The 13,504-nt window shown below is 43.6% G+C and overlaps 1 protein-coding gene across 1 annotated transcript in view; it reads right to left on the bottom strand.

Moving 5' to 3' along the window:
- The window catches only part of BBS9 (Bardet-Biedl syndrome 9), a 546,484-nt gene extending 533,656 nt beyond the window's left edge, over nt 1-12,828 (bottom strand). The window contains exon 1 of the mRNA XM_055119377.1: nt 12,182-12,828. The gene's annotated coding sequence lies outside the window, so the exon portion shown is untranslated. The remainder of the gene's footprint in view (nt 1-12,181) is intronic.
- Nucleotides 12,829-13,504: the final 676 nt, after the last annotated feature.

The following is a 13,504-nucleotide window of genomic DNA, read 5'->3' as shown; positions in this document are numbered from 1 at the left end:
AAAAAATTTTCTTAATGGGGGTCCAGAGTCCAGCGAGAGAGAGCCCAGCGAGTAGGATGCTTGCCAAGAGCTTGCGGCTGACCTGGGTTCAACCCCTGGCATTCTGAGGATTCCCTGATCACTTCCAAGAGCAACTCCTGAACACAGAGCCAAGAGTAGGCCCTGAGCACCATTGAGTGTGGCACCAAAAAAAAAAAAATTAAAAATTGGGACTATGGAACTAGTTCAGAGGGCTGGAGCACCTGCTGTCCATGCAGAAGGAGACCCAAGAATATACATCTATTTAATCTTGTTTACTTGAAGACCATGATTTGCAACACTGTTGGTGACAGGTTCCGTGCATACCATGTTCCAACACCACACCTGCACTGGAGGGCCCACCTCCCCCACCACAGTCTCTGGGTCTCGCCCACCTCCACCCCCCCATGGCACTGTGTCACTGTTGCTTCTGTTTTTGTTCGGCTGGTTGTTATCCTTGGTGGCCATTCTGGGCAGTGCTTAGGACTTACTCTGCATTCAAAGATCATTCCTGGCAGTGCTTGGGGTACCAGGTACCAGGGATGGAACCAGGGTTGGCCATAAGCAAAGCAAGTGCCCTAAAACCCTTTACTAACTCTCTGTCCCTTCAGTAATTCTCTTCATAAAAAATAATAACCAAGGCTATGCTGAAAAGTAGAAAGTTACCACCCTTGCCTTGTGCCTGATTTTAGAGTAAAAACTTTCAGCTTTTCACCATTGACTGGGATGTCAGTTGTGAAAGAGTAAAATAAACAAAAAATAAAAATATTCTAAACTCATGGACTAGAAAAACTAACATTGTTTAAAAAAGACCAACCCACAGAACACATTATAAAGTCAATGCAATCCCTATCAAAATTCCAATGTCCTTTATCAAAGACTATAACAACACCACTCAGTCAAAGCAATCCTTAAAACAAAAAAAGAAAAGAAAATAGGAGAACTCCTATTCCCTGATTTTGAACTAGGCTGTAAAGCTACAATAACCAAATCAGTGCGGCAGTGGGATGAAGGAAGAAAAACAAATGAAATAGAATTAAGAGCCGGCTGGGGGACTGGAGCAATAGCACAGCATATAGGGCATTTACCCTGCACGCAGTCGACCCAGGTTCAATTCCCAGCATCCCATATGGTCCCCTGAGCACCGCCAGGAGTAATTCCTGAGTGCAGAGCCAGGAGTAACCCCTGAGCATCGCCAAGTGTGACCCAAAAAGAAGAAGAAAAAAAAAAAGAGCCAGGGCTGGAGCAATAGCACAGCGAGTAGGGTGGTTGCCTTGCATGCAGCAGACCCAGGTTCGAGTCCCAGCATCCCATATGGTCCCCCCAGCACCCCCAGGAGTAATTCCTGAGTGCAGAGCCAGGAATAACCACTGAGCATTGCCGGGTGTGACTCCCCCAAAAAATGCAAAAAAAAAAAAAAAAAAGGAATTATTAAGAGCCAAAATTAAATCCTCAGATATATGGACACTAAACTTATAATTAAAGGAACCAAGAGCATAAAGTGACAAAACAAAGCTTCTTCAACAAATGCTGCTAGGAAAAGCCATGAAAAAGGAAGCCTCAGTTTTCCTCTGCCAGTTGCTGCAAACAACTTTATTTTAGCTGTCCCCATCATATATTTTAAACATTCCTGCAAATTCCTGGGTTCTTTCTGAATGAAGAAGGTTACCATTCCCCAAGACCATAAATTCTTCCCCAGATCTTGAGCTCACAGGAGACTAAGAGATAATGGGGCAATACCTGAGCACATGATGAAACAGATAACACAAAAAGTCTTCAATAGACCATCCCTCCAGCCTAAGTGGGAATGAGAGATGTTCATCTTACTTTAACAACACAGATAGGCCAAAACTGACAAGAGATCTCTGGGAAACTAATGGGAATCCTCTGATACTCTGGTAAAGTAACACAAAGACACAGTTTTCCTATAAAAACCCACAAAATGAGCAACACTACTTAACTCAGTCCTATACTAACTTCCTCCCCTGCTAGGGGGTTTCTCTTCTACTTTCCAACAAACTCTTCCATTTACTACTCTGAGTTTGAGCATTACTTTATTACTCAGTATTTTCATTCCTGAAAGTAATGAAGAACCTGGGAACTGTGGAAAACCAGAGACCTGCCCTCACCGCTCCTGCCATCAGCCATGAGCAAAAAAATATTCAATTAAAATCACTACCTCACACCACACATGAAGGTTAATTCAAAATGAATCAAGATGATGGAGAATGGATGAGAAATAAATGATAAATAATAAACCCTGGTTTATTATAAATAACAATACTATTCATTATTTATAATAAATCAGGATTTATTATTTATAAAAACTAAACCAAAAATCATCTCTCTCTTCATCTAAAAGTAAAATAAGTAGCTAATATTTAATAATCATTTACTAAATCTCAGGCAGTGTTCTAAATGCTTTGCAACATTCTATGCATAACAGAATTAGAAATCAAAATTATAGGGGGCTGTAGAGATAGTACACCACGCTGGGCATCTGCCTTACATGTGGTGAAACAGGGTTTGATCCCCGGCATCTTATATAATCCCCTGAGCACCAAAGGGGTAATTCGTGAGTACAGGGCCAGGAGTAACCCCTGAGCATCACCAAGTATCACCCCCACATACAAACCCAAAAGAGAAAGAAATTAGAGCTATAGATTCTATTATTCCAGTATCCCTGAACACAAGTTAAGGCACCTGCCCAATTAAAGGTGGAAGCAATACCCAAACCCATGTTATAGACTCCAGACTCCAAAAAAAATTCAGTCATCTCATAAAAATATCAAAAGCTATAGTAATGCTTTGTTAATATTAATCCTCATCCTGACAAATTCAAACTACAGCAATTATGAATTTTACTCATTTAATTCAGTATTTAAAAAATAAACAGAAAACGAGAAGCCTCGTTTTCATAGCTGCCCAGCTATGGTCACAAAAAGATTCGTCTCTCATGCTGTATTAAAATGTTAAATTGGCTATAATTGGTTTATTCCCTAGGCTTAAGAAATTCTCTTCCTTGTGTGTCACCTGACGTCAGTTTTCATTTTTGTGCTGACTTCTGGACAGGCTCTCTCCCACGCCTACTTGTACTGGGGGTTCATGCAAGGTGTGGATGCTGGCAGATTCTACAAGAGAGAAGGATATCTGGAGCGGTTCATGCCATAAGGAACCTGGGCCTTCGTGGGAAGATTTGCATTTGGAAACAGATTTGGAATTAGGAGGCTTGCATCCCTGGAGACACCATTACTCAGATCTACAGCTTCACCTTCCTATCATGAGAAGGTGATGTCTAGTTCTGGGAAACAGAAATGAGGCCCTCCACTCCAAGGAAGATGACAAATGCATGCACGGTTGGAAGAACACCGTTCTGGAAGACAGCTGCATAAGATTCAGTGTGGGAGTGTTCTGTAAAAGACACCCAGCCAAAGAAAGAGCACAAAAGAGCATGTCATTCCCTGACCTCCCCCACAGGAATGTGACCTGATGAGGGTCCCTCACCTCCAGTGTCCCAGCTATTGCGGGTCAGGAAGAATTAAAAATGAGCTGATCCTGGAGGATCAGAAAAACAGAATAGAAGTTAAGGCATTGGCTTGCATTCCGCCAATTCAGGCTCAATCCATTCTAGGTCTTTTATTTTATATTTGGTTTGGGGATCACATCCAACAGTACTAGAGTTTATTCCTGACTGCGCTCAGGGATCACTCCTAAGCCGGGCTCAGGGGACCCTACGGGGTTCCAGGGATTGAACCCAGGCTGGCCACATGCAAGGCAAGTGCCCTACCTGCTGTACTCCCTGCACCATCTCTCCGGCCCTGGGGTTTTCTCAAATATAATCCAGGCAAGCAAAAATACACCCGGGGGGCTGGAGCTATAGCACAACGGGTAGGACATTTGCCTTGCATGCAGACAATAGACAATCCGGGTTTGATTCCCAGCATCCCATATGCTCCCCAGAGCACTGCCAGAGGTAATTCCTGAGTGCAGAGCCAGGAGTAACCCCTATTCATCGCCGGGTGTGACCCAAAAAGCAAAAAAAAAAAAAAAAAAAAAGCACCCAGGAAAGAATGGGCATATTACAAAGCGAAAAAAAATGTGATTATGAAAGAATAGAATTAAAAGGTCGTCTAGATGTAGTGGGCAAGATGGGCCAAACTAGAATAGGAAGTTGTCATGACTCTCTATTTCGAGGGTGCCTTCTGAGGGGCTCTGAAATAGCCCGGGTCCTGCTCCTCAGCACCCACGGGATACTTATGTGCTCCCCAACGGGCCTTAATATCAGTCAACTTAAGCAGTTCACATGGTGGGAGCCAGAGTGGTGATACTGTACTCAATAAATGGTAAGCCTGTGACACGCAGGGCTGCCCAGGAGACCCCAAAGATCGGACAGTCCGTGTCTATCGGTTTGCCTCCTTCTGTGTCCGTCTCAGTCTGTTAACTGACATCCGCTGGACAGAGCTGTAGGCGCCATTCCAACCAGCGTTAGACTGCACGTCCCAGAGCACCTGTTGGTATACAACATCCCATAATCTCAGGCCTAGCTAGGCCCAGATGTAAACGTCCTTTTCTGTTACTGTTACTGTTTAACTGACTATAGTTCCAGGTGTGTAACTGACTTTCATACTGTTTCCGTTGACTAAGTTAATTTGCATATTCTGCCTATGTGGCTGAATATCATTGGTTAGTTCATCAACCTACTTAATAAAAGGGGGTTGAACAGGCTGCTCTCTGGCAGGCCACAACACAAAAACCTCCAGAGACAGTCATGTGATACTCCCCAAAAATGTATATTTCTTCTGCGAGTGAAATGCCTCGGACTGTCAAGTAAAACTGCAACATTGTTGCAACATATGGCGCCCAACGTGGGACTCGAAGATAAAGGCTCAGTATGGAAGAAATAGGGAAAGGGGAGAGATAAAGAAAGGGAATTAAGAAAGATAGAAAGAAAGAAAGGAAAGAAGAAGAAAAAGAAAGGGAATAAAGAAATATAGATAGAAAGGAGGAAGAAGAAAAAGAGAAAGGGAATACAGAAATATAGAAAGAAGAAAAAGAGGGAAGAAGAAAAGAAGGGACAAAGAAGAAATATAGATACAAAGAAAGGAAGAAGAAAAAGAGAAAAGAAAGGGCATAAAGAAATAGAGATAGAAAGAAAGGAAAGAAAAAGAGAAAGGAAATAAAGAAATATAAAATAGAGAGAAAGAAAGAAAGAAAGAAAGAAAGAAAGAAAGAAAGAAAGAAAGAAAGAAAGAAAGAAAGAAAGAAAGAAAGAAAGAAAGGAGAAAGAAAGGGAGAAAGAAGAAGAAATATAGATAGAAATAAAGAAAGGAAGTAAAGAGATAGAAAGGAAGGAAGTAAAGAAATAGATAAGAAAAGAAGAAGAAAAAGAAAGAAAAGGAGAAAGAAGAAATATAGATAAGGAAGAAGAAAAAGAGAAAGAAAGGGAGAAAGAAGAAATATAGATAAGGAAGGAAGGAGAAAAAGAGAAAGGGACAGAAAAGAAATATAGATAAGGAAGAAAAAAAGAAAAAGAGAAAGAAAGGGAGAAAGAAGAAATATAGATAAGGAAGGAAGGAGAAAAAGAGAAAGGGACAGAAAAGAAATATAGATAAGGAAGAAAAAAATAAAAAGAGAAAGAAAGGGAGAAAGAAGAAATATAGATAGACCTACTTTGGCTATGACCTTTGAGGATGGAACAAAACTGGAGGGTATGTTAGATTCAGGTGCTGATGTTACTGTTGTCGCCTCCCATCATTGGCCTAAAGTTTGGCAAAAGTATTGTGTGGACGTTACTGTTTCTGGTATGGGTGTGGTCACTGATGTTCAACAGAATGTGCAACCTCTTCATTGCAGTGATCCTGATGGAGACACGACAGTCATCCAGCCATTGCTCCAATAGCTATTTGTTGAAAAAACTTGGTGTGAAATACATTAAAGAAAAAGAGGTATCTCAGCAATCGCCTTTTAATTTGGGCCACTGCTCGAAGAAGAGCTCTCCCAATAGTCTGGAAAAAGGTTCAGTCTGTTTGGGTTGAGCAGTGGCCCTTAACAAAAAAAACTTAAGGCTTTAAATTAATTAGTCACAGAACAGTTTGAATTGGGACATACTGTTTTCAGCTTTAATCCCTGGAATTCACCAGTATTTGTTATCAAGAAAAAGACTGGTAAATGGCGAATGTTAAGTGATCTAAGAAAAGTTAATGACTTCATGGAACCAATGGGCCCTTTGCAAATGGGCCTACCTAATTTAGCCATTATTCCAAAACAATGGAATATTATTATAATTGATCTAAAGGATTGTTTCTATAGCATCCCTTTGAGAGAAGAGGAAAGAGAAAAATTTGCCTTTACTGTGCCTTCCTTAAATAGTGAAACTCCTGCTAAAAGATATCATTGAGGGGCTGGAGTGATAGCACAACGGGTAGGGCGTTTGCCTTGCACGCGACCGACCCAGGTTTGATTCCCAGCATCCCATATGGTCCCCTGAGCACCGCCAGGGATAATTCCTGAGTGCAGAGCCAGGAGTAACCCCTGTGCAGAGCCAGGTGTGACCCAAAAAGAAAAAAAAAAAAAAAAAGATATCATTGGACTGTTTTGCCTCAATGGATGATGAATAGTCCCACAATGTGTCAATATTTTGTTAATCAACCATTAGATAGAATTAGGGCACAGTACCCTGACGTCAAAATTATTCACTACATGGATGATATTCTTATCACTGCTCCACCTCATATAAATTTGCAAAAGGTTTATGAAGCTGTAACTTATGAATTAGTCATGGGGTTTAAAAATTGCACAGGACAAAATTCAATGTCAGGTTCCTTGGGAATTTCTGGGGCAAATAATATGGGATAGTAGAATTACACCTCAAAAGGTTCAAATTCGGAGAGATAAATTAAGAACTTTAAATGACTTTCAAAAATTATGAGGAAATATAAATTGGCTACGGCCTTCTTTGGGTATTCCAACCTATGCCCTACAAAATTTGTTTCAAACATTGGAAGGTGATCCCTCTTCAAATAGTCCAAGGAACTTAGCCCGGCAGCTGGAAAGGAATTAGAAATAATTGAGTAAATTGTTAATAAGGCTCAGCTGGATAGAAATGACTCTTCAGAAAGCTTAAATCTGATAGTGTTGCGACTTCACATTCTCCTACTAGGATTTTGGTACAAGGAACTAATATTGTGGAATGGAGTTTTTTATGTATTAAGTCTAGTAAAACATTGGTTACGTATGTAAATAAAATATCTCAAATAATTTTCAAAGGAAGAAGAACTAGACAATAGGGAGCAATCCTACTGAAATTATTGTACCATTGACTAGTGAGCAAATTCAAGAGCTATGGGAAATTGATGAAGACTGGCAAATTGCTTGCACTAATTATCTGGGGAAAATTCATAGCAACTTTCCAAAGCAAAAGATATTTCAATTTCTTAAATTTACTAATTGGATTTGGCCTAACATTATAAAGGCTGAACCTATTGAGTCCGCTGTTACATTCTTCACAGATGCTAGTAAAGAAGGAAAGGCTGCTTATACTGATATGAAAAATGACGAGGTTTTACAAACTCCATATAAATCAGTTCAGAAGAATAAATTATTTGCAATTATTTCTTTTACAAAATTATTCTGAACCAGTAAATATTGTAACGGGGGGCTGGAGAGATAGCACAGCGGGTAGGGCGTTTGCCTTGCACGCGGCCGACCCGGGTTCAAATCCCAGCATCCCATATGGTCCCCTGAGCACGGCCAGGGGTAATTCCTGAGTGCAGAGCCAGGAGTGACCCCTGTGCATCGCCAGGTGTGACCCAAAAAGCAAAAAAAAAAAAAAATTAAAATATTGTAACGGACTCTCAATATGCAGATTGAACTGTCAATCATATATTTACTGTTGTTTTGCCTTTGAGTGACTAAGAGCTTATTTCTTTATTTAAAAATTTGCAGCAAGTTTTGAGAGACCGTAAACATCCTTTATACATTGTTCATATGCGAGCTCAATACGGGTCTTCCTGATCCATTAGTTCAAGGCAATGATCGAGCTGATAAGTTGGTTGCTTTAGTAATAAATGCAGAAAAATCTCATACCTTGCATCATCAAAATGCTTCTGCGTTGAAAACCAAATATGCCCTTACTTGGAGGCAAGCTAAAGACATTATTAGGCAATGTCCTACTTGTCAAGCAATCAATATACCTCACATGCCTTTGGGAGCTAATCCTCAGGTATGCAAATGAAATTTGGCAAATGGATGTAACTATTGTCCCAGTTTTTGGTAAACAAAAATATGTTCATCAATCAATTGATATCTATTCACATTTTCGATGAGCTTCTGCGTTGTCTTTGGAAAAAGCAGGAGCTGTGATTACTCATTTGTTGGAAGCATTTGCTGTTATGGGTGTCCCTAAGACAAAACTGATAATGCGCTTGCTTATACCTCTGCAAAAATGCGTGATTTTTTCTCTGCTTATGGTATCAATCATATTACAGGAATTCCATATAACAGTACAGGACAAGCCATTATTGAACGAGCAAATCGTGGGCTTAAAGATATGTTACTTAGACAAAAAGGGGGAATATATGCGGATTCTCCTAGACAGCAACTATCCAGAGCACTGTTCACCTTAAAATTTTTTAGTTGCTCTGATGAAATGACACCGGTGGAAAAACACTGAGAAATTCAGAATAGTTCAGAAGAAATAAGTTCTAATAGAATTACAAATGATTTAGATAAAATTAATAGGAAACGTGAGGTCCTTTACAGGGACCCAGTCTCTGGGAGTTGGATGCCAGGCCAGGTGGAAAGGCGGGGACGAGGTTTTGCTTTTATTTCAGCAGACAGAAACCACTTTTGGTGTCCTACAAAAAGACTAAAGCTTCTCAGTGAATAATGGATAGCAAATGAACTGCAGTATGGATTCCTTTTTCATGGATTTTTGCCAGCTTTGTAAAAACAGAAGCGCTTCTCTTCTTTTCTTTTTGGATCCAATTCTACAAGCAGGAGACAGGCTAGTTGGACTGAGAAACGGGGAATAATCCCAATCGGCCGACAGGGAAATTTTTACCCTGGGGACTGCCCTTCCTTTCTCTGTCCATCAGTTTTTCTTCCCTGGTTCTTGGAGAGTCAGATAAATCGATCAGGTATGTATGAATGCACATGCATGTGATTTTATTGTCTTTCTGTATGTCTGTCTGTGTTAAGTGTTTAAATATTGAAGTCAGATTGAAATCAGAAGTGGCAATCCTACTCCAAAAAATTTTTTAAAGTGTGTTTTGTGGATCTTATTCAGAGTTGTAAAATTAAAGCATGAAACCAAGGTGAAAACTGTTAAAGATTGATATAAAATGTTCATGATTTAAAATATCTAAACTATATGAATTATTAAATGAGCTGTTAAAAGAGAATTGAAATAATTGTATATAAAAATAGGTTCAAAAGATATTGGTTTATTTTAAGAGATAACAGGTTTATTATGTAAGACTGGATGATATTCCATGCATATTTTGTCGAGACATCTATGAAGTTTGAGAAGGAGGAAGTTTCTAATTTTACTTATGGATGCTGGTGATTCTTCTTTGTCCATAAGAGAAGAATCTGATAACGGGCGTGCTTCGGCAGTTACTGATTGTGGAAAAACCTGGACTGTGAAGTTCATCCAGAAATAGCATGAAAATGTTCTTTTTGTTTAGAGACTAATTGGGCTTCGTTGACAAATGTCTCTGAACCAGGACTGGAACTGAAATATTGCTGAATGTGTGTAAACTCTGTATATGTAAACTCTGTACCATAAAATGAAAAACAATTTCTGTAAAATAAGGTTAGATTTTCTTAAGATTTTCTTGAGGTATTACTGGAAAGATTTGTGAAAATGTTTGTACTGTTTATTACTGGTCATTTTAAACAAAAAAGGGGGAAATGTTGGTATACAACATCCCATAATCTCAGGCCTAGCTAGGCCCAGATGTAAACGTCCTTTTCTGTTACTGTTACTGTTTAACTGACTATAGTTCCAGTGTGTAACTGACTTTCACACTGTTTCCGTTGACTAAGTTAATTTGCATATCTGCCTATGTGGCTGAATATCATTGGTTAGTCCATCAACCTATTTAATAAAAGGGGGTTGAACAGGCTGCTCTCTGGCAGGCCACAACACAAAAACCTCCAGAGACAGTCATGTGATCCTCCCCAAAAATGCATATTTCTTCTGCCAGTGAAATGCCTAGGACTGTGAAGTAAAACTGCAACACTGTTGCAACCAGCACCCTCAGGAGTGACTCCTGAGCACAGAGCCAGAAACAGCCCCTGAACACTGTGAGCCCCAAAATTCTAACTAAATCAACAATAAAGTGAGCTAGCACTTGAAAATGCTTAGTGCCCCACCCTTGGGAGTCCTTAGTCAATATCAGCAGTAAGCAACTGTGGCACTGCAGGGAGCAGTGGGGGGAGGGGGATGGAGAAAGGGAATGTCCCGAGTAAGACAGCAGTTACAAGTGACAATGTACACTCTGACCCTCTGCTTTGGAGATTTAAAAAAAGATATTTTAAGTGGCTGATAGAAATTTTCATTATGGGCCAGAGCGGTAGAACAGCGGGTAGGGCATTTGCCTTGCAAGCGGCTGACCCAGGTTCGATCCTTGACATCCCATATGGTCCCCCAAGCACTGCCAGGAGTAATTTCTGAGTGCAGAGCCAGGAGGAACCCCTGACCATCACTGGGTGTGACCCAAAAAAAGCAAAAAAAAAAATTCATTAGCAATATTTATTAGCAATATTAGCAATATTTATTAGCATATTTAACTCCTTATTAGCAACATTCCACCCCTCATCATTAGCAATATTCACCCCTCATGACTTCAGATTTCCAATTTTTGGGGGGTTTTTTGAGCCACACTCAGCGATGCTAAGGGCTTACTCCTGGTTCTATCTTCAGTAATCACTCCTGGTAGTGCTGGAGGGACCATATGGGATGCCAGGGATCACTGACCCAGGTTGGTTGCATGCAAGGCAAACGCCCTACCTGCTATAGTATCGTTCCGTACCATCCTTTTTTAATATTTGAAAATTCTTATTCTGAGAGATCAGAATTGCAACATAAGTCAAAAGACTCAGGGTCCTGGACACCCCTCAAAGACGTAGACCACAAGCATGAGTGGGGTCCCCAATATGCATGGCCCCTCAGAACAGCCAGATATAATCCTGGTAAACCCCCACAGATCCCAGGATCCCTTCGGAATAAGATGTGAAACTTTTAAAAGTATTCTACATTCTAGACAATGCATTCTTTGCCATGAATATTTTCACCAAGAAATTGTGCTATGAACATGTGAGCAGTCCTAATTTAAAGATAATAACGTAGTGACACAAAACCAAAAAAATCCTTACAGATCCCAAAAATAACTTGTAATGATTTGCAAAATGCTTTTCTTTGTCAATTCTCTAAATAACGGATCGATCTATTCATCAAAAGACAAAATCTCAGCGATTACTCACTTCACATATTTCTAACAAGGCTTGGCAAGTGGCCAAGATGATGACTATAGTTTTTTTCTGCAACACATTCAAACTGCACATTGCATATTTGTTCTGTGAAAGATGTGTGTGTTTGTGTGTGTGAGAGAGAGAGAGACAGAGACAGAGAGAGAGAGAAAGAGAGACAGAGAGACAGAGAGAGAACAATGAAAAAACAAAATCCTGAACTTCCCCAGGGAACTGGAGCCAAGGGTAGGACCTGACTGGGGAAGGGGTACGAAAGAATTAGCCAAATTCCTCTGACCTGCTGCGTCCGCAAGTGGAGCGGGAGCAGCACTAATCCTCCTCCAAGAAGGAATTAGGGCCACCCGCGCCCCGTCCCCCGCCCCCTCCCAGGCAGACCTGTTGAAGAAGCCACGGGAGGATGCTCTGGGCACACGTGACTCTCCAAAGGAAGCGTTCCCATTCGCACCCTTTCTGGAAAACGTGCGTGCACAGCGCCCGCAGTTGCTCCTGCCAGGGGAGTTGTTGTACTCGTCTGTTTACTCTGCTTCGGTCTGGTGGTGAACACACACATCCTTTCTAAGAAACCAATCGCCTCGCCCCAAGACCGTGACAAGGACCAGTCTTGCCCGGGGCGTGAAGCAGAGAGGGCGTTCGTGGCCCGCGACACCCAGCTCCAAAGGGGCTTTCTTACCTGGCGTCCCCTGCCCCTCTTTCGGCGCGGATCGCCCCCGAAGAACGCCCGCGGGGTGCCCGGAAGCGGGAAGGCTGGGTGCAAAGAGAGCCCGGGCAAGACCCGAGCCGCGGGGGCTCCGCGCTGCCCCGGGCACTGGGGGTCTCTCCCTAGGTGGCACCTCTGGCTGCACCGGGCTGGGGCGGTCCCCCTGAGGAGCGCCCCTGCATGGCTCCCCGGTCAGCCCTGGACACGGGCAGGGCAACACATCAGTCCCTGAGCGGACCGGAGCGCGCGGACAAGGGCAGGTTCTGCAGCTCACAAAGGCGGCGGCGGGCCGGGGCGCAGCGGAGCGGGGACCAAGGCGGCGGAAGGGGCTCCTCCCCACACTGCCTAACTCCAAGCCATCTCCGCGCTGTTGTCATAGCACTTTGCAACGAACGCCAGTGCGCAGGTCGCGGCGCGGCCCCGCGGCGCCCGCTGGGGCTTGTAGTCCCAGAGTCCTGAGCCCGGGGCCCCTGGCAAATGGAGTCGGGCCTCGTGGGCGGGGCGGGCGACCCGCCGCGGCCCTACTTTGACGAGACTGCAACTCCCTTCCCTGTCTGAGAACAGCTGCCTGGTCCGACAGTGCCAGCAAGACCTGCTCCCGAGTTGAGGAGGACGCAGGCCGCTCCCGCCAGTCCCTGAGGATGGCACGGGCGGGGCGGGGCTTGCGGTGGGGGCGGGGCTTGTCTCTTATGGGCGGGGCTTATTGCTTAGGGACGGTCATTGCTCTTTCGGGGCGGGGAGGTGCGGGTTTGCCGCTGGTGGACGGGGCTTTCCGCTGGGGGGCGGAGCTTGAAGCACGAGAGGCGGGGATGGTCGCAGTGGGCGGGGTTACCGTCGTGGGCGGGGCTTCACGCGGGAGTCTCGGGACTCGGCGCTGACGGGGCGGGGCTTGCCGCGGCGGGGCGGCGGCTGCAGGTCCGCAGGCCCCTAAGTGACCGAGAAGGACCAGGAGGCTGACAGGCCCGACGGTGACTGAGTGGCCATGGCGAGGGGTCGCGCGGAGCGAGCGCCAGCGCTTGTGGATTGTTGGCTGGGGTGCGGCAGGCCTCGGCCATCCTCCCCTGGCAGAGACGGGTGGGGGAGGGGGGAAGGGAGCCCGCCTCCTGGAGATGGGGTGCTCGAACAGCGGACACAGGGTTACTGTCCTCGCGCCGCGCTGCTGCTATGAAATGCTGGTGCAGATCTGGTCACACGCACTAAATAATCTCTTTGGTGTGACGGAAGTGCACAAACGTTCGGTTTTTGATAACAAGCCATTCCCAAGGGCGAACTACCCAACACATTCACGTCACTTCC

This window comes from Sorex araneus, chromosome 1, assembly GCF_027595985.1.
Source record: "Sorex araneus isolate mSorAra2 chromosome 1, mSorAra2.pri, whole genome shotgun sequence".
Classification (NCBI taxonomy): domain Eukaryota; kingdom Metazoa; phylum Chordata; class Mammalia; order Eulipotyphla; family Soricidae; genus Sorex; species Sorex araneus.
Note: the sequence above shows the minus strand (reverse complement) of the source record. Positions and strands in the feature narration are given on the sequence as shown.